Genomic DNA, 24,635 nt, shown 5'->3' on the forward strand with positions numbered 1-24,635 from the left:
TTAAATAGTCAGAATGTGAAATAAGCTAAATAAAAGAGGCATATTTTGGTAGTTTCATAATATTGAAACAGTATTCCAGTCATTTTTCTCAGAGTGCTCACTGGGAAATGTTGGTATTTCCAATCACATAATCTGTCTTTGCTAAGAGCAAAATTCTCCTTCAGTATTTCCTGGAGCAGCCTAAGGCACTGATAAGTTCAGAATAAGAGAGCTAATAAGTCAAATATGGGGAGCAACGGTGCTCTAGTATCTAAACGACTTTATGCTCTTTATTTTGCTTTGCCAGCTTGTCATGAGCAGACATTTTTCTTCAGAGCAATCTGGATGAGACAGAGGCAGAAATATTTGGAGAATCTGGGCCTAAAGTCATCTGATAAGGCAGCAGACCATTTGCCTCCAGAAGACTGGGGACAACGTCCCATTATTTCTGAAGTGTAAGATGACACTTAGCTGGGGAAAACTCACTCCTCTCCTGCCACTCAAACACAGCGGAATAGTACAGAATCGCAGTACTTTGTCTTCACAACTCCCGTCTATGCAAGTGGACATCTAGCCTGAATAGGGACTTCAATAATATTTTGATGAACCCTGACATCTCATCAAAATAGATACGGTGTGATGAGAGAAAAATGCAATGGTCAAAATATTTTGTTGTTCTTAATATGTTATCATCTGTTTGTTCCTGTTGTCATTCTTTCCCTTGAAAAACAAGGATTTTAACAACTGTATTTAATACAGTCATATATAACAGGGCTTACTACAGAGAGGATTTTACCATACATTTTGCTGTACTAGTTGGTGATGCAGATTTTAAATCTACAGAGTGTTCTGCTGGGTATATTTTAACTTTTACTCTGCAATTGCCTCAACAGTTTTCTCTTTTGCCCTGACATCTTTCCCTTCCCATCCTATCCTGAGCATTGCTACGAAGCACTCTCTCTCCATCCCATTGTTTTGACCATGGCCCTCCTCTCTTTTAACAATTCCGTTTCTCTGCTGTATCAAACAAAAAAGACTTGTCTTCACCTTGAAACCCTTTCAGAATCCCACCTTGCTGATCCCTGTTCACTTTTGAAATACAAGTAGGCAAAAGCAACCTCATGGACATTTTGAGACTAAAAAAATTAATTTTCTTCTGAACTGGAATGAAGTAGAATATGTTGATGCATTCTCTCTCTTCAGCTTTTTCACACTTTCTGACCAAACACTCTGACCAAACTTTCCCTGGGAAATTTCACTAGATTTTTTTTTTATTCTGATATGAAATGTTTGACTCCAGTTAAGAAAACATACTTTAATGGAAACGCATTTGACTGAAACTGTTCCAAAGCATCAGCTCTAATCACCTCTGACTTTTAATCAACCCACAATATCAGCATCCCACTGTAAACTTATTACATTTCCAAAATTTAGTCTGTCCTGCTTCTTCCCATGCTGTTGTTTAAACACTTACAAAGCTACTTCATTCTCCTCCTTCTAATCTCTCCCTTGAAATGAAGGAGACTTACAAAAAACTGGATTCTGGTTGGGCCACTTACCACCTTTTTAGTCTGTGCTTTTATTGCCCTTACTACGACAGGTTTCTCATTCTAGTCTCTATAGTATCATGACCACAGTCACAATTACCTTTATAAAATACTTTTACCTAAAGGGCAGTCAGGTTGTGAAGGATGCTGTAGAGAAAAATTAACAATTCTGAAGAAAGTAATGCAGCAAAATAAATTTGCAAGTTAACTTATTGGAAAATACCTTTGAGTGAAGCAGAAACTTTAATATCAGCAGAAACTTTCTCTAGAAGAAATTTCTCAGGACCAGGATGGAATTTCTGATTACAAAGATAGGAGTCTATCTGATCAGAACACTGGTGGTAGGTTTGTACTCGTACAATTTCAGTTCCCCATATGGCCTAATTTGGAAAAGCAAATGCCCTGGAAAATAGGCTTATGTTGTTCTGGGTTTCTTTGTTGCTCCCTTAAAAATAATTATTTGGGATCTGGTTTCCTTCTAGGCCAAACACAAACCTTACCATGAAACTGCAATATCTTTCAAAGAATGAGAAACAGGATTGGTTTTATGCACATTCAATCGCAAACATCCAAACACGGTTTTGCAGGGCACATGATTCTGAATTGATTCTAAGCCCCAAACACAAATATTTTGTAGTTGGTCAAACCTTGGCCAGCTGTTTCCTGGGGTCCTACTGTGCACTGAAATAGTCATGATTACCAGTGAGGCACGTATTGGTGATCCGTGATTGTATCCCATTGATTTTCTGTTCTCCGCACAGAAGTGCCATTTTACGACCCCCCTTACAATCCGAATGTGAATTGATGCACGTGTACGTTGTAGTAGACAATATAATGAACTGCAGAAACGTTTCATTATTCCTAACATGGATGCAAAATCATGTCACATGTACCTGCAAAATGTCTTTTATGTAGTCATAGAAAATTAGCTTGTTAATCTATAACACTAATTGGGTGTGTTTGTACACAGATGCATGAAGGATTTGAAATCTAGGCCAAAGACAACACAAACAGAAAGTTATTCATATCGCAATTTATGTTTAAATTCTCTGATCCCTTCCTGCTTTAGTCCCCTGAAAATCCCAGTGTATTTTTTGCACCTGTCCAGCCCCAATTTATTATTAATCACAGGTGGATGATGAAAAGTCCTGAGTTACACCTGCATTCCAAAGGAAAAAAGGAAATTTGAGAGATGTGAACATCCAACAGGGAAATCAGTTTCCTCTGACTGCAACAAGCTCCACTAATTGTAATAAAAATTAGGTTTTTGTTCAGAAGATTTTTTCATCATTTTTTCAATCATTGCTTTTTTTTTTCAAATAAAATATGACTAGTTGTCAAATGCTAATTTTCTAACAAGAAACAAATATTTTTATTCCAAATCAATATTTCAAAGTGAAAGACCATTTTTGTGTAATTTTTTTTTTTAGTTTATGAACTGAAAATTTATGTTGAAGTGTTGGTTTGAAACAGCACATGAAAATACTCAAATTAATTGTTTCTACATTTCAGTTGAGAAAACTTTCTGATTTCTGTTCTAGCTAAAGATTAAGTCGGTTTTGGACCGATGGCTTTTTTATGAGACAAAATTATCTGTCTCTAAGAGATATTCATAAATATATAGGAAAAAGAGATAATAAAGGAATAGGCTCATTTTCTAATGATTTGAAAACTTGCTAAAAATCAGTTATTGTGGTGACAAACTTTCCAGCCACTGCGATACCTCTTTCTGTTTAATCTCGAGTAAGACTCTTTCAAAATGCTTCTCCATAACTTGTTTTGTATTCTGTGCACAGAAGATGGATACGGTACAATCATTACTGTCAACACAAAAATTACTGTCTGCGGAAAACTTTGTCACTATGAATTCAGTCTTTAGCAAAAGCTTTCTTCTTGGTACCCAGATTCTTCCCGCTGTCACCAGATGGCAGCCTTGACATATTTCAGTGAAATGTAGATTTTTACGTGGAGTTAATGTTGGCCTTCGTGAATACTTTCCTTTTGAGGTGATTTCTTTTCTATACACAGCCTTCCTGACTATATCTCCATCTCACTGTTCTGCAGTGATTTCTAGGTGAACCCAATCCGCAGATGGCCAGCCTCAGGTCAGCTCGTTCTGCTGCCTATAGCACTTTAAATTGACATCTCTACTCCTTCATCGCTAAAAACACTGGGCTAAGTCAGAAGCTAGGATGATTCAGTATATTTCTTTGGTCCAAGTGAAGGCCAAGAATGGAGAATTCATTAGATAAATCCTGGAGACCTTACTCAGGACTCTACAACCTCTTTTCTGTGCTCATACGCAGAGAAGTTTGTGTGCTGTGGTTGCAGCTGCGTGTGCCTGTGTGTGCAAAGGAACCAAGTTGCAGGAGCACTACTGTGCTGCTCCTTCCTCCCCTGTGCCTCGCCTGGCAGGATGAATTTGGTGAGGAAAGAAAGGCTTCTCTCTCCTGGTCCTCCTCATGCATGTGAACATGTGCCTGAGTTACCAATCCTTCTTACTGTTTTCTTCTACGTGGTTTAAAGGCTGCCAAAGGCTCTTTGCAGCTTCAGCAGAGGAGGCTGACAGGAGCCTTCCAGCACCCATGGGAGATGAGGTACAAGATACCTATGGATTCAGGACGATGTCTTCACCCTTGTAGGTGACCTTGTTTTCAGATGCCAGCCAGATGAAGCTTCCTCCATTTAACCCATGTCAGAAATAGCAGCTTCCCAAGGCAATGGGAATTTGGGCTACAGAAAGCTTGAATAAGCAAACATATTGAGATCGGGCATACAGAAGTTAAGCCCAAAAGCAGTACTCCAAATTCCCTTCACCTGATGGTATTGTCCTCTGTTGCCTGGCATTTAATGAGGGAAAGGAAGCCACAGGGCATTGGGCTTCCCATTAAGACGTACATAAGCTACAAAATGTTGGGAAATCAGAGAGTTTGTTGGTGATTAAGAGCTAAGGAGTGACAGCTCAGTGAAAGGAAATGCATGATGTGCTCAGAAAAAGCAGGATTTCACTCTGTTGGTGTTGTTATAACCTACCTAGTGAATAAATTGTAAGGAAAAAAAGCCCCAAACAAATGCTGCTGTGGAGAAAAGGGAATGGTTGGAAATAAAATAAAATAAAAAAAATACACAAGGGTCAGGACTGTCTTCTAAGCAGCATGGACAAGGATGATTACCGAGCAAGGCAGAGCTGAGGTCGCCCTGGGGCTGGAACAGCCCTACTTTTCGTTTTGGGAATGTGAGCAGCCGGCCTCAGCCTCAGGAGATGAGGAAGCGTAGCAGGGGGCAACAGCCCTCCCAGGGCCGCCTGCAAGGCACTGTTGGGGGGAACTGGGGTCCACCGGCTGCGGGCTGCTCCAAGGATGGCCGTTCAGCGCCAGGCAGCCAGGGAGTTTGATATACATACACTGCAAGATGACTCCAGCGTCATAAGTAAACAATACTCAGCTATACAAGGATTGTGAGACTGCATTCTTAGCTGTCTTCTGTCCAAGTTTTGTCCAGTTTTATATGAAAATGCCAATATATTCAGAACAAAATAATGTTAAGCATTTACTGAATGGCTTGTTTTTCAAAAGAGCTGGATATCCATCGGCTTTCTTGTAGTCAGTGAAAAAATAAAAAAAATAAAATTTGCTTTAAAAATTCATTCGTTTAAAACATGGGTTAAACTGTTGGAGATCTTATCCTTACTTTTTAAACAAAGCAAAGGAAGCATTAGGTATACCAGCTGTGTTCCCATTCTCTGCTACCATGCCACCACGGTCATGTTACTTCCAAAAAGAGAATGAGGTAGATCTGAAATGAAATTAGGGACTCAAATACCTATGAACTTTCTAGAAGAAGCAAGAATCTAAATTCAAATTTTGGAGCTAGTTTCATAACACTGGGGCAAATCTATCCGCTTGTCAGGAATATACTTAAACTTTGAGGGTTTCTGGTACTGTGAGCCATGGTCTGAGTTTGGTGCTTGAGCCATCTTTCATTTACTGTTACCAGATATTTACAGGAGGAAATTTCCCCCACCCCAAGTGCCCTACACCTTTGGATTAGAAGACAGAGGCTCACAGGGAATGCTACATTGCACGAGTGTGTGAGGTGAGCAATAGTAGTAAAGCCCTCACTAAGCAGTTGCCTTTGTTAAAAGCCTTCAGTTCATGAAGGTCCAGGATGTGTCTGCAGGATCTCTGTTTTAAAACTTCTCATCCTGAAGACCTCTGTGCAGCCAAACACATTTTTTTCTAGTCCTGAAGTTTATGTACAAATCAGTTTCAGACGCAACTCAGTTTTACTTTGAAGATACCAAATCAACCCTTGGAGATCTTGGATCCTAGTTCTGGAGAATATATCCAAAGGAACATCTTCTGAGCTAAAGATTATTCCTAGATACTTAGGGGTGATGCATTTGGGATAGCTAATTGTAAGATCTGAAACCTGTAATGAGCTCCAGATACTCACACAGATGGTACTCCAGGAATATTGTCTTAATTTTCTTTCTCATTTCCTTCCTCTTTAATAAGATGTTCCTATAATTAAACTAGCCTAAGGCTTGATTCAGCGGGTAATAACTCATGCTGAGGTTCAGTGAGAGCCTGAAGCTAAATATGCTTAGATATGAATAATACACAGTTATTTTCCCCCTGCTGTTTTTACTGCCATATCCCTTGGCTTGTTTGAAATGAGTAAGCGAACACAGAACTTGTGAAGCCAACAACATTGTCTTCTGCCAAGGGAAGCACTTTCCCTGCCTCCACCCCGCCCATCTCTACAAGCCTGAGGTCAGACAGCCTCTGCCCTGGCCAGGATGGCTTTCATGGCAGAGATGGTCCTTACCGGAGCCTGCACAGCACCTGAAGGCGTTGCTACATCCAGAAGGGAGACTAATCCTCCAAGCATGTACACTCACAGCTAACAGTAAGCATGTGAATAGCACATTCATGTATTTCAAGTCATACACATGCACACACAGTTGCAAGGATGGGTCCCTAATTGGAGTTTGCAGCCAGCTGTCCACAATTAATGAAGAGGGCTCATTAGTTGGCATGGAAACCAGCTCTGCACATGAGCCAACTTAAGAGCAGGCAGAACTCTCGCTGCTGAAATCATAGGGAGGTAAAAAGGTTTTCAAGGGTTTTTCCCTTGTTTTGTCAGATTCAAAAAAACAGGAGTGTACAGAGCCCAAATTGTTCATCAGATGAATTGCTTATCAATTAAGAAAACCTCTGAATGCAGAAACTTTAAGGATGTCATAATTCCTCTGATTTAAAATTATTGTCCCCTTCCACCCCAAAAAAATCTTTAAAATCCTTTGGTTCCCCACTTCTGTGGCAAGCTAACACCCTAGTCATATTCTGGAGTCTGTTTATGAGATCCTCAGGTAACCCTGAAACCTGGCTTATCACCCAGGCACCTGGCAGAGAAACAAACAGCAAGTCAGGCATTGACCAAAACTGCCAAACTGCAATTATTGTGTGATGAAAAAATCTAGCAACAAAAATCTAGCTGATATATTAGGAACCTATAACTGGAGATAGAGATATGGATGTTGTTTAGTGGTTTTTATTGCTCAGGACTTTATATTCTTAAATCATTATGCAGTCGTTGATACAGTAACATGTTTATTCTCGGTTGATGCATGCATAAATGACGTCAACCCATGGCATTTATAAACATGCCTTGTTTAGTCTTGGCTTTTATCCCACCATAAAAGTGAGCAATTAATAAATAAAAGAAGAAAACTGGCCTCACAAAGGACAGGCTTCCAAAATCAATATGCTGGAGGTTTTTTTTCTCTGGTTTGAATACCAGGGCTTCAGAGACTTACAAATACTTTTAAAGCTTGTACACTGGGAATCAACAGAGCCTGCCCACTTGAGCCCGGGATTAAGCATGCGAATTGATCCCGACACTCTGTCATCGGTACCCAGAGCTCAGCTCCAACTGGGCCTGCCACACACAGCAGTTGTGGGTTCACGCCACCCCTTCTAAAGATAGCAAAGTACAGCCAAGGAGTCTTTGCTCTTGTTTCAGGCTCATTAGATGAGTGATGACAGGTTATAGTAGCGGTCCCTTGTGGCCAGACAACAAGCAAGGCCCCCAACTGCTGCTGTCCACTACAATTGCAGTTGAATTTAGCCAGCTGTTGTAACAACCACTGTGGCATAAGAAACAGACCTCCCTGCACTCTGGTTTAATGAGCTTTGCGCATTTTATGCAAGTTCCCCTGCAAGACGCTGTTCAACCGTGAGGCTTTGTGCTACTGCTGAAGCATATGGCTATATCCTCTCACTTCTTATGTTGGCCTTCATATTCGCAGAAACACTTTCCTCTTAGCTGCTTCCTGTCTTTCAGTCTTCTGAGCCTGAACTAAACCGAATATTTGCAGGGAAAGAGAAAGCACCTCACCCCCTCTGTTTCTCTCCAGACTGACTGATCAGGTTTATGCTCTTTATTTTAAGAAAGGGGTGGAGGGAAATACCAACAGTGGGATTTCGTTTTCACAGCCTACTTCGTATATAACAAAGATTCAATATCAATGTGCATCCTGAGTTCATTTTTGCAAAGTAAGCAGTGGATTTTGTTTTTGTTGGGAATAATTGAAAATATTTTTCCTCTTTGACCCTTTGAGGAAAATAAGCAGATATTTGTAAGAAATGTGCCCCTGACCCCAGAATTCTGGCTAAAACTGTTTTCCTTGTTTCTCTTCTTTGCCTGAAGAAGATGTAAAAACCCTCATTCTCTCTCCCTTGTTTTAAAACATTCCAATCTTGAGTATTTGAACCTGAGAGATGCATACTCATCCAAGACAGAGTATTTTCTAATTAGAAGTTTAATGTTGGTGTCTTTTAAATATCAAACCCATTATATGGTTACCTCAGCCAAATCTCTGATATGATCTTCATGTGTTCATCTAGTGTCATTGGCTGTAATCTTATCTAAACTAAGTTAAATTCACAGAACTTCCAGTTTCACAGCCCTCCCCTGCACTCACACTATTTTCTGAATTACTGGAAGGTACCTAACTTCATGAGTCAAAACTCACTAATCTGGAGAAGCATTGCAGCAGTCCCGATGCTCTGATATTCTGAACAGTCGTCTTCACAGTAGATTTTTGAAGGATATTGGCACACGCAATTGATTGGGTTGCATTTGCATTATATAGTGTTTAAGAGGAGGAAAACCTTGTAGGCTTTGTTATTTGCCAATGTGCCAATAAATTCATGACCTCTGTTTCCATTTAATTTGCCAGTGGTAGGTATAAATACATATCTACCACCCAGTACGCAGCCTTATTTTCCAAATTTGTATTAGCAGTAAAAACTAGAAAAAGACTTCTTGACTAATTTCCACTCTACAAAAAATTCTTGGAATATGTGGGAAAGATTTTGTTTCTGTTCTGTAGATGTGTTGATTCATTGCTTTAAACATTTTCTAGTAAAACATCACATATTATTTGATGCAGATGAAGGCAAGGCAGAGAGCCAGGCATGGGGCACAGTTTGAGAACATGATGAGGCCTTTGTGGTTCTCTAAGTCATGTTTTAAAATAAATTGCCACAATAACAATGCTGTATTGAGATATTCCAACTGTTTTCTTATTTCAGTCACTTGCTTTTAGCTCTCAGAGAGATGAGGGTCTTCCTTCTTCCTTCTAGAGATATTATGATCCATGAAATATCAAGAATAACTGAACAAAGTACTGATCTAAATCCAAACAGAAAAGAGCCTTGTGAAAAACTCCATCACAATTCTATGTGGCAGTGAGAGATTTGTTCTCATAATGGCTCTGAGTTAATACATTCTGAGTAACGTAACACGTTGTCACATTACTAGTTATTACTAATTTTGTCCTAATTATGAAAGTACTTCTATCTTTCAATGAAAAGCTATTCAGTGATCATTTGAAGCCTTGATTTAATTTTCATGTTTTTCTCAGCCACGTTGCCTTCTTGTAAAGAAGATCTGATGCCTTGGTTGTCCTTGTTTACTGTGAATATTAAAACATGCAACCTTGGCACATAATGCATAGTCCGTATTTGTAATATACACTAGGGAATGAATTCTAACTCTAGGGAAGTTAACAGCAACTTCTCTACTTTAACAGAGTCAGGATTTACTTCTAGTTGCTTTGCCTTTTTATGCATTCCTCATATCCTGACGCAGACTCAACGAGGTGCTCCATATCGAGTCTGCAATTCATATTAGATTCAAAAAAAGGCATTAAACTTTAACCCCAGTTCTAATCCTAATGGAAAGCAATAACATTTTACGAACAATTCATTACTGTGCTATTACATAGGTTAAAACACACTGCTTCTAGCATTTGCAGTAAATATTTGCTTTTGGAGTATCTGGGAACTCCACAAGTTTCTGACTCTTATTTGAGATCTGAAAGATTGAAACAAAAGTATTCTTCCTCCTTTTTTATTTTGTTACACAACCCATTGTCCCCTGCATTTAATTCATTCAATATGCAAAAAGATTACCTACTTTAAAACTAATTCTGTAGTAGTATAATATTTTCCCAGCAGTGTTCACTGAGGCCTTGCTTAATTGCATCAGTATTCAAAGTCTGATGTAAATTCCTCACACATTTTTATGGTGCTTATCACTACAATAGCTAAGTGCAACACAAACATGAATATGTGTATATTCCCAACATCTTTATGAGGTGACAAAGTGGTGTTATACTGTCATTTTACAGCCTTCAACTAAAACATAGAGGTCAATACCAATAATATTTTCTGACTGTAGGTACTCAGCTTGAGAACCTTTAGGTCTGATCTTTAGGGTATAAGTATCATGTAGCACATACATTTTAAAGTGAAATGCTGGTTATCTTCAGTTATGTCTGTGAGTGCTTTTTTTTTCAGAGAACTCAGTATCTCAAGTCAGGCACCAGATAATGAGAAATCCAAGTTTTAGCACTATGTGAGAAAGATCAGACCAAAATAACTAGCCAGCCTGCCCCTGGGAGACCAGGGCAGTGCCAGGTAAGGAGCATCCTGTTTAACCAAGGGTCATCATGTCCCAAAGAGCCTGAACAGACAACACTGAGAGTGGTAGAAGGAGGAAAGCATTATTTCCACTTTGTCAGGATTTAAAACAAAATCATAGGCAAATATGGGAAATTTTTCAGAAACGCATACAATGTGTCACTTTCCACTTAGCACTCAGGAAATCTATGTGAAATATAGGTATAAAAGACAAAGATCAAAATGGCCTGAGTATAGCGTGTAAGCATGTTTCCTTTGAAAAACAGCTGGAGTAGAGATGCTGTCACTTTGTAGGTGAATATAAATGCTGAGCTATTTCTTGGCAGCTATATTCCCTAAAAACTGTGTAAGAAGAAGAAACATGGAAGGGCTCTTGGCAAAAATGCTATTATTTGATGTATTTTGAAAAAAATTGAAAATTTAAATTGAGCTGCCGGGCTTGTGACCTACAGTTTATGTAGCTGACAACATGAGAATTTTTGGCTCCTCCTGTCAGATCTGGAAGGGAGGAGCGAGACCCAAAGCCCACTACCAAAGTCACAAGATCATTCTTCTCTGGAAGGAAAAAAGCTGATATTAATACAGGTCTCCTATCAGGAGTAATTAGTAAAGAGATGAGCTGCAGTCATGAGCACAACAGAGTTATTCAGAAGCATGAAGGAGACGATCTGTAGTAATTCCAAACTGTTTATCACCTTCATTCACTAAAAACTTGTTGGTTTAGCAGAAGAAAAGGAAGGAAAGTAGCAAATGCTGTGTCTGACATTGTTACTCATTTCCCTGGATTACCCTGGTGCCCTGAATTAAACCCCCAAAACTAACAAGGAACTGTTTCCCAGAAAACAGTCTCAGACTAGCATGTTTTTTCAGAGTTATTTGCATTGGTTTTTTTTTTTTCGTGTGAGCTGATGAAAGTCCCAAGGGTTTACCCCTGACAAAAAGAGAGGGACAAATACACATGAGTGCCCAGCAGCTCAACTCAGCTGTGGTGAGGCTGCCAAAGGAGATAATTCTGCCAAGCGAAATGGCTTCCAGGCTGTGCACTTGTGTGTCAAAATGACATTAGTGTATTTTGACATAAGTGCTGTCTTTTATCAGGGATAAGCTTCAAAGCCACAGAGATGGAGAGATGGGAAACTGGAGGTTGACAGAAAAAATAGAAGTTGACAGAAAAACATAAAGAGAATTTGTTAAAACAAACCCAACACTGCGATAGCAAGTGATACCTTCAAGGATCTAATTTAGAGCAAAGGATGTTTTATTGCTGTATGACCACAATAGTTTAGGTGTAGTAAATACATTTTCTCTGCAAAATGCAATGGAAGTTTAAAAGCCTTGTGTCTGCTCTAATGTCTGGAGCTGCCTGTCCACTGCTAGCTGATGAAAGAAGCTTAAACCACATGGAGAGTATGGAGCTAGTTAAAAAAGACTGATATGCCTGCTCATATCTATTTCGATATAAATTCTGGTCAACCTAGATGCTTACCTAAATAAAATTCAACAAGGAACTCTATGAAGCAGGGAAGCACTTCAATTTCACAGCTTGAGGAATGGATACTTTCAGAGGTGAAATTATTTGCCAAGGTTTACATGCATTGCAGGCCACTAATAATACCAAGACCTGAACTAAGCATCCCCAGGCCCAACCTGGAGCTGTATCCCATAGCTCGATTCATCCTTGGTCAGCAGAACTATTGTGGATTTCTAATAGTGTGGCTGTACTTATGGGACTCCGGGTCAGAGATGTTCCCTGAACAATCTCTCAGTGATTGATTACAGGGTACCCAGAAAGCTGGATTTGTCACTTGGAAATACAGCAAGAGGAACATATAGCTTCATTTCCAGCAGTTATCACTGAGGTTTCCTACCTCTTTGGTTAGCAACACAGAATTTCCATTAAATTGCACAGATCAAACCTTGCTGAATGGGGTTAAAGGTTTCTAACTTCACATCAACAAAACTTCCTGCCAGAGTGATTGTTATGTCCAACAAGGTAGGTCATTTCCCTCCTGTGCGTTTTCCTCCTCTTATCTCTAGTGATTCCAAAAGCACATACGATTCACAGAAGCTAAAACTAAAACAACAACCTACATCCGGTCAATCAGGTCATCTCTGATCTTTCGGTCAGTCCCCTTTGACAACCACACAGTCAATAATAATGCTCAGAGATGCCAGTAAGTTTAATTCCCCTATCCCTGTCACAGGCTTGAAGCCTGCAGAAGACAGAATGGTAATTTTCAGCTTCATAGCCAAATTTCAGCAATCAAAGAAGGTTGCTGCCAATTATAGGTGACATGGCTTCCTCTGACAGCTGTATGTTAGCATGACTGATGTCTGCTCATCTCTGCTAGAGTCCAGAAGCTTCTGCAGGGCACACATGAAGATCAAAGACTTCTATCTAAGTCCTCTACCTCAAAATATTTACTTGCTGTCATCTCAAAAGATAGAGAGAAGCCGTGGCCTCAACATCTGACAACTCACTTGTGATGCCTACCACCGTGCTCCATTTGCCATTAATGTCATCAGTGATATAAATAGGATATTACAATGCCTACATAAGAGTAGTTTCCAGACAGACATAGCTAGATCAGATTCAACCTGGATAAGGTAAAAGAAATACAGCCAGGAAGGAGGGATCACTAGGAAAATGGCCTTTTGTGGAAGTAAATGTACAGAGCACAAGCCCTGCAAATCAATAGACTCAAAGATTTTTTGATTCAGATAGGGTCTCCAATCCTTAAGTCCAGATATATGACCTTAGATTTGATTCTCAGGTTGTTGTTACTGCTTAATGCCATACAGTCCATCATGATTAAGTCACTTCAGCCACATAAGGCTGAAGAAAATATTTCATCATTTTGTTTAGCAATATAATTATACAACTGCAATATCATTGCTAAACTAAGTCAGGCATCATTGAGGGAACAGATCAGCTCCACAGCACTTTAGGACAGCATTTTGAGACAAAAAAAAAAAGAATATATTACAAATAAAAAAGAATAATAAAAGAATAATAAAATATTAAAATAATATATTACAAATACCTGCTAAATGGGCCCTGAGTGAAAGCTATCTTTAAGACAGCTCCTTGTCTTCTCTCTTTTAAAGCTTTCTTTAAGCTTCTCATAAACAGGACTTCTACTGTATAGCACAAGAACTAGTGTAGCAGTGACAGCACAAGCTAAGGGATAATTCTGAAACACTGTTTGTTTACAGTTGTATATGTTGCTGCAAAGATTTCCAGACAAATTCTGGTATTCAAAAAGTTTGCAACAGGTCCACAAAAGCATTTACATATTTCACTCCCATTAAAATCCTCGAGGAAATCAACAGGAGTTCAGCACTTGTTCCCAATCAGTGCATCTAAGCAGCACTTCTCACACTGAGATTGGTAACGAACAGTGAAGCCAGCTGCCACAACATCCAGATGCAGTTGAGAGAGGATGACAAATTTTAAGTCCACTTACTTTGGAAAACTCTAATTTTATGCCTTAAACAGTAGTCTAAATTTTATTTAAATGCCATTTTATTACTCTGTTTTCTAGACTGCTCAGTACATGATCTGACAGTCATCAAAGATGAAGTGAAAAACAGAAGTCAAGACTTAAACTGCACTACTGCCTGCAGCATTTTAATTCTGTATATAAAATCAGACATCATAGACTGAATTATTTTTTTATACACCTCCACTAACCTTAATGAAACAGTCAAGGGTTAAACTTGACATTTTGGATCTGGATATCTTGAATTTTTATTGATTCCTAATAGAAATTTTACTCTGGTCTTTCCATGTCCCAGGAAAAGCAGTGATATTTCAGGATGTTTATTTGAAGGCATGTTGAATTCATATTGCCACTGTTAATTCATGGATTGTAGAGCTAATTTTTTTACCTGCTCATGGAATGGAAGTCAAGCTGTCTATTGGTCCCAGTACATTTTGCAGCACTTTTATTTCTGGACTTTTTCCAAAGTGTCGTATTGTTCAGGTCCTTTGTCTTGCCATTAATGTTCTTACTGTTACGGTTTTGTCTGTTGGGTCAATGAGATTAGATTTCATTAGCACAGCAAACTGGAAAAAAAATACAAGTTATTAGATAATCATTAAAGCACATCTGTTGCCTTTCTCAGAGTGCCAAAGTCTGAATTCCATTGAACTAGTGACATGGCACTTGACCAGCACTTAGTTCAGCTATGGTCAATGAGCTGCAAAAGGATTAAAATATTAGCAGCTAGTTGATTCAACCTAATCCCTGGCAGGTTTGTTTAGATTGCAAGGAAAGGTGCCTAGAGCAAAAGAGTATGAAACAATTGCAGTAAGAAAATGCTAACATTTTTGAGGCCGTTCCATAAATTGTGCTATACTGGTGCTCCACTGCAGTGTTATGCCAAGACATCAGTTCCTCATGTACTCTACCTACACTTTCATGTACTTCCACCCTGAGCCTGTTCAAAAGTCCCTGAGAACTTCTCAGTCTGAAAGTCTGGCCATTAGAGAATGGAAACTCCATTCAGTCCATCATTCATACAACCTGAAGCAAACAGCAATCTGGACTATGAATGAATATCACGTCTCAAACATCAGCTTCTTTTCTCTTTTCAGAAACTCTTCTGAAACATCCTGTGACAAATATTTTAAATCATAGGCTTTTTTAAATGTATATTTTAGTTTATTTTTAGAGAAAACTTTTGTATGTTATGTATATATCTTTGCAAAGTACTGGAAATCATGTTTTTACAGACAAAAACCAGGACTTCCAAAGAAGTCTTCACGGAAGGAAGCCCTCAGTTCCCATCAGATCACTTCTTATCCAGATCACTTCTTATCACATAAACACTGTACCTGTGTAGTCAAGTTGCTGCCTATGACTAATTCTACAGAATTATTTAAGAATTTACAGAAGAAGAAAAAGAATAACTTTTGATCATAAAAAAAATTGTCACGTATTAGGCCACACACATTTAGGAGGATTTACTTTCCTTAAGTAATGGTCTGAATTACTGAAGTCACTGTTGCTTTGGTGTCTGTCATCAGCTAATTTAAGACTTGAGATATTTTGAGACTTAGTATAGGATTCCTGTTTTGCTTATTAAAGATTCAAACTAGTCAAGTTGTACACAACGGTGAAAAAGAAATTCTCAGATGGTTTTCTGCCATCCCTGAACACAGCAAAAAGCTACAGTTGTATCATCTAACCAACATAGACATTCACAGGTGCTAAGGACCCAATCCATAATGTGTTGAAGACACTCAGCATTTTCTTGAGCTGCTGAATGTATATGTAAAAGGAAGCTGAAAGTACTGCTGGAACTGCATTTCTCCCCCCTCATGGCTGGGTTTGTCAGGTAAATGTTGCCTTTCTCTAGAAGGCTTTTTTGTTCATGCTAGCTGGTATTCCTCAAAGTGCATTTTTTTACGTTAGCAACACCTGCAAAACCAAACCAGCCTGATGTTCTTTGGAAGCTTCACTACCTGGATTGGTTAAACTGTTACTATATGGAGATTGGATTTTTTTTAATTTTTTTTTTTGTTTTACTAGCTATTAATTCATAGAATCATAGAATTGCTTAGGTTAGAAAAGGTCTTTAAGATCATAAAGTCCAACCATTAACGTAACACTGCCAAGTCTACCACTAAACCATGTCCCTAAGCACCACATCTACACATCTTTTAAATACGTCCAGGGATGGTGACTCCACCACTTCCCTGGGCAGCCTGTTCCAATCCTTGACAATCCTTTCAGTGAAGAAATTTTTCCTAATATCCAATCTAAACCTCCCCTGGCGCAACTTGAGGCCATTTCCTCTTGTCCTATCGCTTGTTACTTAGGAGAAGAGACTGACAGCCCCCTGGGCTACAACCTCCTTTCAGGTAGTAGAGAGCGATAAGGTCTCCACTCAGCCTTCTTTTCTCCAGGTGAAACCTAAACACAGTACTCAAGGTGCGGCCTCACCAGTGCTGAGTACAGGGGAATGATCTCTTCCCTGGTCCTGCTGGCCACACTATTTCTGATATGAGCCAATTGACACAATTGCTACATTTCAAGCAAATTTGGAGAAATGGAAATGCCATTGCACTGGGTTTGATACTGATTTTACAAAAGGTAAGACACATATACCAGGGCGGGGGGAGAGGGGTTAAGAGGCATGTCAAGTTTAGCAAAACATGTGGCCGTACATTTACAAGTGATCAATTTTTTATTTTTAATCAAATCATTGTCTCAGGCGTCCTTCTCTTCATGACTATTTCCAACACTGCAGCTATACTCCCTTAAAACTATTAACATTCTTGCACTCATTAATCCCAATAAATGGTTGCTCACACAATTTCTCTGTATTGTACTTCTGGAATACGCCCTCTCACATATTACTCACCTAGGATATCAGTAATAAACAAGATAATTATGATAAACCATCAAATCTGTAACAGGTGGTGAAAGGCAAAGGGGAGATAAACCCTACAATTAGAAGGTTGTACAACTGATGAATGGTTATTTCATCAAAGATTTTGTTCTTAATAAATTTATTTTCTTTCTGTTACTGACTTATCTGTTGCAATTCCTCTTTTAAGAGCAGGAAGTTAGCAATATGACTTTGCTACTTCTTAACAGGGGAAAAAAGGCATGCATAAGAAAGCACCGTGACTGGGTAATTTCTGTTCCAGCGAAAGCAATTAGGGAATAACAACTGTGTAACTCTGAACTCCTTACCTACATAAAAGGTCATCTTTTTGTTTACTTTTCTTAGAATAGGTTCTACCTTGTTTCTAGTCTTGCCACATTCAGGTACAAGAAATGCGTCTATTACACATCTTGCTGCATGTCTATAATAACATATGGGCAGCAACAGTACTTGAAGGCTCACAAACTTCTGCTGCATATCTTTAAGTGGTTTTGCTCTTTGGACTACAGTCTTACACTCAAAAAATAGTAATTGTTTATATTTGATTGGTATAATATTTCCCAGTTAACTAATTGGTGGACTTGAAGGTCCCCACATGAGACTCATGCATGAGGCCCATGTTCCTCTTGTCTTATGACTTGGTTTTAGAAGTCAGTATATGCATCCGAAGAGTCTGTATTTCTGAATTGTCAGCAGCCGCTACAAATTTATCTGGAGAGAACCCAACTTTTCTAGACCTGGGTTATAGAACAGAACGAAAGTCGAGAAATTCTGGGTAACTGGCTTCAATGGGTTGGAAAGAAACAGCCTTTTGAAAAGGAGAGAGAGATATGCATTATCATACACATGGGATTGGGACAAACATCCTGGATGCAAGAAGCCTCGCTTTAGCTTTTGTGTGCTCCTAGGAGGGTCAGCCCCACATTTCTGACTTTCATGTAAGGTACCCTAGCTACCCAGACCAAAGGGTGAAGCTGTGCCATCTTTCAGGCAAGAATTCCAAATTCACAGGGTGAGAACTGGTGTCTCCTGATGTCAAATAATGATTCAGGAACTCATCTAGAGTGTGAGAAATTTGGTGGTTATCCAACTTTGATACAATACACAGATATCATTCCCTTATTCTATGTACCACCCCTGTGTAATGTCTGTACAATGTCCATAAATGTCCACAAATGTCCACAAATTGTCTATTGAGTTAATTTAGTCCTTGACTTTGGGCTCCATCTGTTATGGTGGTCACTCAGGACAGGAGAGGTGGTGTGTTGTGAGGAATTAGTGAGCAGCCCAGGTCAAGTCACTGTTGCACTTGCACTTCCTCTTGTAACGCTTGTCCTCCATTGGTTGAGGTAGTTCCTGCTACACTAATTCCTATAACACGCAACTCAAACCATGGATTACAATAATTTAAAGGTATTTCCATTACAATCTCCACCCTGGTCCCTTTGGACCAGACCATCAGGTTTAACATTGCAATGAACTCCTCCCCTGTCCCCGGCTCTGGCTTGGACATATCCACAGACTGCGGTCCCTTAGGGGAGTACCTGCTCCAAGTGGAGCCTTATCGATGAGCCACAGTCTCTCCAGGGGTATACGTGCTGCGGCATAGACTTATCCACAGCCATAGTCACTTTGAGGTGCACCTGCTCCAGCATGGTCTTCTCCATGGGCCACAATGCCTTCAGAGATATACCTGTTCCAGTGTGGCCTTACCCACAGCCACAGTCCTTTCAGAAGTAAACCTGTTCCAACATGGCCTTACCCATGGCTGCAGTCCCTCGAGGGGTGTACCTGCTCTGTTGTGGTCTTATCCATGGCCACACACACTGAGGTGCTCCAGCATGACCTCATGCACAGCCACTGATGCTTCAAGGTATACTTGCTGCAGCATGGACTTGTCCACAGCCACAGATGCTTCGAGGTGTACCTTCTCCAGCATGGACTTATCCTTGGGCTGCAATCACTTCAGAGGTATACCTGCTGTGGCACAGACATAACCACGGCCAGAGACACTTCGGGGTGTCCTGCTCCCACATGGACTCATCCACAGGTCACAGTCCCTTTGACTCGAGTTCACACTGGAGTTCCAGCCTGTCCAGTACAGCAGCACAAAACCAGCAGTGATGCCCTGGCCATATGCCAGCCCAGACATATCGCCATTGCTGTTATCAAAATGTTCCCAGACACAGCAGAGTCAGCTGATAAGCAGTACAGCAGTAAAGCAAGCAGCAAAAGCAAAAAGCAGCCACTAATGAGCACAAGACTCTAACTTACAGTAAGGCAAGCAAGCCCCATGGCAAGCACAGAAGTCTCCCAATTAATAGCTAAACAGCAATAACAGCTATAAATTTGATCTGGCACATTGCAATCAAACCTGTTATCTTGAACTCTGTGAACCCCACGTTGGGTGCCAACCAGCCGGCAACTAAGCACCACACAGCTGCTCGCTCATTCACCACCCCCGCCTCGGTGGGATGGGGGAGAGAATCAGAAGGGTAAAAGTGAGAAAACTCATGGGTTGAGACAAAGACAGTATAATAGGGAAAGCAAAAGCCCATCTGCAAGCAAACTGAGGAATTCATTCACCACTTCCCATGGGCAGGCAGGTGTTCAGCCATCTCCATGAAATGAGGGCTCCATCACGTGCAACAGTTATTCAGAAAAACAAGTGCCATCACTCTGAATGCCCCCCCCCCCTTTCTTCTTCCCCAGCTTTATATGCTGAGCATGACATCATATGGTATGGAATATCCCTTTGGTTAGTTGAGGTCAGCTGTCCCGGCTGTGTCCCCTCCCAACTCCTTGTGCACCCCCAGCCTCTTCGTTGGTGGGGTGAGAAACAGAAAAGGCCTTGGCTCTGTGTAAGTGCTGCTCAGCAGTAACAAAAACATCTCTGTGTTCTCAACACTGTTTTCAGCACAAACCCAAACCATACCCCCATACTAGCTATCAAAAAGAAAACTAACTCTATCCCAGCCAAAACCAGCACAAGGGCATTCCTCAAACAGGAAAAACTCCAATCCAGGTCTGAGCCATTGCTCTAACACTTCATTTCCGTATGAAAATGTCACTGCTGCTACAATGAGAATGGTCCTTCCACAGCCTTTGTCACTGATCCTCAGCCTCTTTGCACGTTTAATACAGCAGTGAAGTGTAAATCTTCTGTGAGGCTGCTGACCACCTGACCAATACTTGTTAGAGCTATAAAATAGAATTGGGGCCAAAGTGTGATGCAATCTGGCAACTGTAGCCAGCAGGACAGTGCCCTATGGAGCATCAGCTTCCCAAAGCAGGTTAGAGAAGCCATAAGTCTGTTTTCACTTGCAATGAGAGCCCACTCATTCTCTTTCTTCCCATGCATCTCCCACCTCTTCGTAGATCCTGATACATTAAGAGGCAAAACCCCAATTGTCCTCATGGTTTTGCCTTACATTTGCAGAGCCTGGCATTTCTTACAAAGGATTTTATCGGAACACCTTCCTGGCTTTGAACAATCCTAACTTTAAACATTTCACTCAGGTTTGTTCTCCATTTTCCGAAATAAAAATAAGATTAAGTACTTCAGAGGTGACAAAGATCTCTTTCACGCCTTGTGTATGGATTTGTGGTAGAATCTCAGTCTTAAAAGCAAACAAACGAAATATAGCAGACTGAGTTTGTGTCAATATCTGGCTCACTCCACCTGCATTATTTACTGGGCACATTGTCTCATATAAATAAATTGTAATTGTTAATCAAACAGTTCTACATTTTAAAGTTCAACCAAGTAGTCCTCCTTGTTCCCCAAAGCCCAGATCTACTTGTAACATTCACGTCACTTCAGTTTTCCTAAGAAACTTTCAGTTCCTGTGATTCATAACACCACCTGCTGGACAATTATGACCTAAATGTGACTAAAATGCTCTTAATCTGTGCATTGGCCTGTATATGCTAGTAATATACGCATACACGTATCTGCTGTGGTCACAATCTAACATCAGTTCCATCCAGTGACGTTACGATCAAGTATTTCTTAGTGTCAGTGAATAAATACCCGTCAAGGTCTAGAATAAATTCCTCTGTTATGTTTTAGGCCTGGGGAATATTTTCAGCACAAAGATTGGAAATAATAAAATAGTGATTCATTTCTGATATTTTAGAAGACTAGCAGCCTGATGCTCTTTCAGCTAAGCTCTGTATCTTAGTGTGTGATTTTATTCCTATCAGCAAAGAACATGGCACCTACTTATTTCAGTCTTTGGGGAAGTACTTTGGAGAAACATAAGGCTTATTTTAGCCATTTTGGAAATACTATCATGCTTCTAACAAAAAAAAAAAAAAGGTAACTGTGTTACAATGGGGTAATTCAATTTAGTTATTCTAGCAATCCATTATAATATTTTTATATGGCTGACTGGTATAAGACACATTCAACACACATCAGAGAGCCAAGAGAAGGAAAACCTTAAAAGGTGAAACACAATATGCCAACATTACACCACCTAAGAAGTTGGGCCTACTTTGAAAGGTACACAAGTACACTTTTATGCAGTAGATTATTGCATCAGTTATTGCATCCTTCAGATGGTACAATAACACCTTTCCCAGAAATCCAGCTTGAACCAGCCGATTTGCTCTTTACCCTTATGAAACAGTTCCATGCACTTGGGAAACCCTTGTTGGAATAAAGATCGGTAGCTAGTGAGTACTATCATAGCTCAACATATTCTTCACTTCTGCTGCATTACGTGTTTTATAAACCCTGAGATCACATGCTGACTCATGGGGATTGGTATGGAGCTGATTAGGAGTATAGCCCCTGCACTTCCTCCAACAAATAGCCAGATTTTGATCAATCAGATAAGATAGAATGTAGAAAGGCACATTAGGGAGACTTGCAGTCTTCTTTCCCTCACTTGAACAGTTGTTATTGTGATAAGCTGAGCACTCTTGGCAAGAGTGATGAAGTGTCAGTTCAGGTACTAGTAGACTTCAGTACACGTTGTCAAATGCAGTAAGCCTTATTCTTAATATACAAAGTATTAGTGCTTGTGAGGGTCAGCAGTTCTTTCACAGACTAGGTGTCAAAGCTTTAGTGTTCAATGACTTACAGAGCTCTAATTTCACCTATTTTGCTTTTCACTTGCTACATTATGTTTCAAAGAATTATGCTTTGCAAGAGCCTGCTGCAGGAAAAGCATCATATTTCCTAAGTTACTTCAAACTGTTTGTTTTTTTAATCACCTACCAAAAAAAAAAAAAAAAATCAGAAGTGTACCTTTGCTTTTGTATGTGGAATAACAATGAAAGACAACAAATATTTTTATTTCCATTTTTCGAAAGAAATCATCGTTTTGGAAACTTCAGTTTTCAGGTGCCTGAATTTAGGAAACCATGAACATGACTTTGACAGATGTTGAATATATGTGCTGCCAGGCTTCAATAGTAAAGAATTAGTCAGATACAAATAATAGACTGCTATTTTCAAACATGTGTTATTATAAAAAAGAAAATATATTTGGTTCAATCCTATTATAAAACCAATGTTTGTACATTCAAGACTTGAAACTGAATGGGAAAAAGGTTACTCATGGTTTGACCAGAAGTTACCTGTATTTTTTCCTGAGGTAAAAAATTTTCCTCTTTCCTCTTGGCAACACTCAGAATGTTATAGGCCTAACATTTATGGCAAAGACTTATGTTTATTGCTTAGGATGAATAACATACTTCAGATAAAGACATGAAATTCTTTTAATTCTAATACCTTTGGATGAGGACTGGGAATTAATTATGTTAACCTTAAGGCTAACTTTGACAATTTCCAAGAAATCTTAATTAGAACTTTGGAAAATTCCATAAAATATATACTCCTCACACTCTTTTATTGTCAATAAATAGAGTTGATAAATCTCAAGAAATTTGAAAGGTTTTCTTTACAAGTATCTGAAAGGCATTTTTAATTTAAAAAAAAAAAAGCCACCTGTAGAATTCTTTTCTTATCTCAAAAGCAATCAAGAGGAACAAATTAATGGAGTAACTTCAGAGTATTTATTACTCACTGGGAGATACTGTACCAGACAGTTCATGGCTCCTAAAATAACTATCAAGCTTTTATTATCTTATTACTACTACCTGCACTGGTAAACAGATCACATGATTTAAGAAAAAACTCATGGAGTAAGACAGAAAATGTTGGATAATGTTAGAAGTATGTGTACTCTAGGTTGAAGTCTTGTTCCATTTAGGTCAAAGACAAAAGATCCTGCTGATTTCAGTAGTCTTAGTCAGGCCTTGGAAATATTTTGCCAAAGCCACTCAGCCTGATAAAGCTTCAGGTTTATTTTTAGTCATACTGTGGTATCAGTAATTAGAGCAAGGCACTGATAAGTTCTTGTTCTGATACTCTCAACTCCATTCTCAACAGCACACACTTGCCTGGGCAGACTGCATAACTTCAGAGAGTCTGTTCTCAGAAAACATACCTTCTTTCTTCAACCTGGTTTTCCACAGAGGTGACACTGTCTCACTGCTACACAGCTGCCCTGAGCTACAGTGTCAGCTTTACGGCATTTCAGCAGTGAGATATTGGGCACAAGTATTAATCACCTTCTTCTTCAGTAAGTCAAATACAGAGATTAGTGATTTATGTTAAATAAGGCAACACAATGAGGAGTTAGACATGAATATGTTCATTTAAACTTAATGTAGTTACTATTCATTTCTTGTTAGTGGAAGCAGATGGGGTTTGTAGCTTTCTGTTTTTCTAACAGCAGCACTTAGGAGCTTGTCAAAGAAACCAACCCAGAGGAGGGGAAAAGTCACCACCTCAAGTTCTAAATAGCTTTATTCTAACATCCAGATTTCTGAGTATGTACGAAAAATCCTCTCTCTTATCAAAGCATTTTACTTACCACAAGATGGCACTGTTTTTTATGTCTTTATTTTCAGATAGTACTGTCCACAGTCCTCTTGTGTTTCATCATGTTCTCTAAAGAGAAAATTATCAGATCTCAACAACACTTAGCACACGTTTATTTCATATACCTGTTTATTTTGACCATCTGCTCTTTTTATACTAGATTTGAAAAATGCTGGGTCGTGGCTTGTGGTGTTATTATTTTCCTTTCAGACTGTAAAATGTTTCACAGCCCACCACTTCACTCCTGAATTTTCAAACTCAGACCAGCTCAGGCTGAGTCCACTAAATAAAAATAAAATTTTTAAAAAAAAAAACCCCAGATGTAAGACTAATTCAGATATTCTCCTATATTCAGGAGTCTTGGTAAAGATTTGGGTGGACAGGGTTTGAGTTTTGAATTCATAGAGAAATCAGGTGGCACAAAAATTTCTAGACAGCATTTCAAGCACTTCTACTATAATAACACCTCTTTTATTGTATATCAGGCTATAGCTTATATTACATAAATCTATAAATATAACATTGTTGAGTAGATACTACTAAAGGTTCCCATAATAGACTTCTACTGCCTGCAAGGACAGAGGGATTTACAGATATCCATATTTATGTAAATAAAGACATCTCCATTAGCTGAAATAGGAGACGGCGAAAACTGATTTTTATCTCAAGATGTATTCAAAATGTTGCCAGTAGCTCTATTTATCTGGATCCATCAAGATGCTGTTATGCACAGGATACTCTCTAATAAGGGTGTTACACCAGGACATGATTTCTGCAGAATTCAGACCCGAAGAAAGTTTATCAAAGTAATTGTTGTTT

The sequence above is a fragment of the Grus americana genome, chromosome 5 (assembly GCF_028858705.1).
Source record: "Grus americana isolate bGruAme1 chromosome 5, bGruAme1.mat, whole genome shotgun sequence".
In the NCBI taxonomy this organism is placed as follows: Eukaryota; Metazoa; Chordata; class Aves; order Gruiformes; family Gruidae; genus Grus; species Grus americana.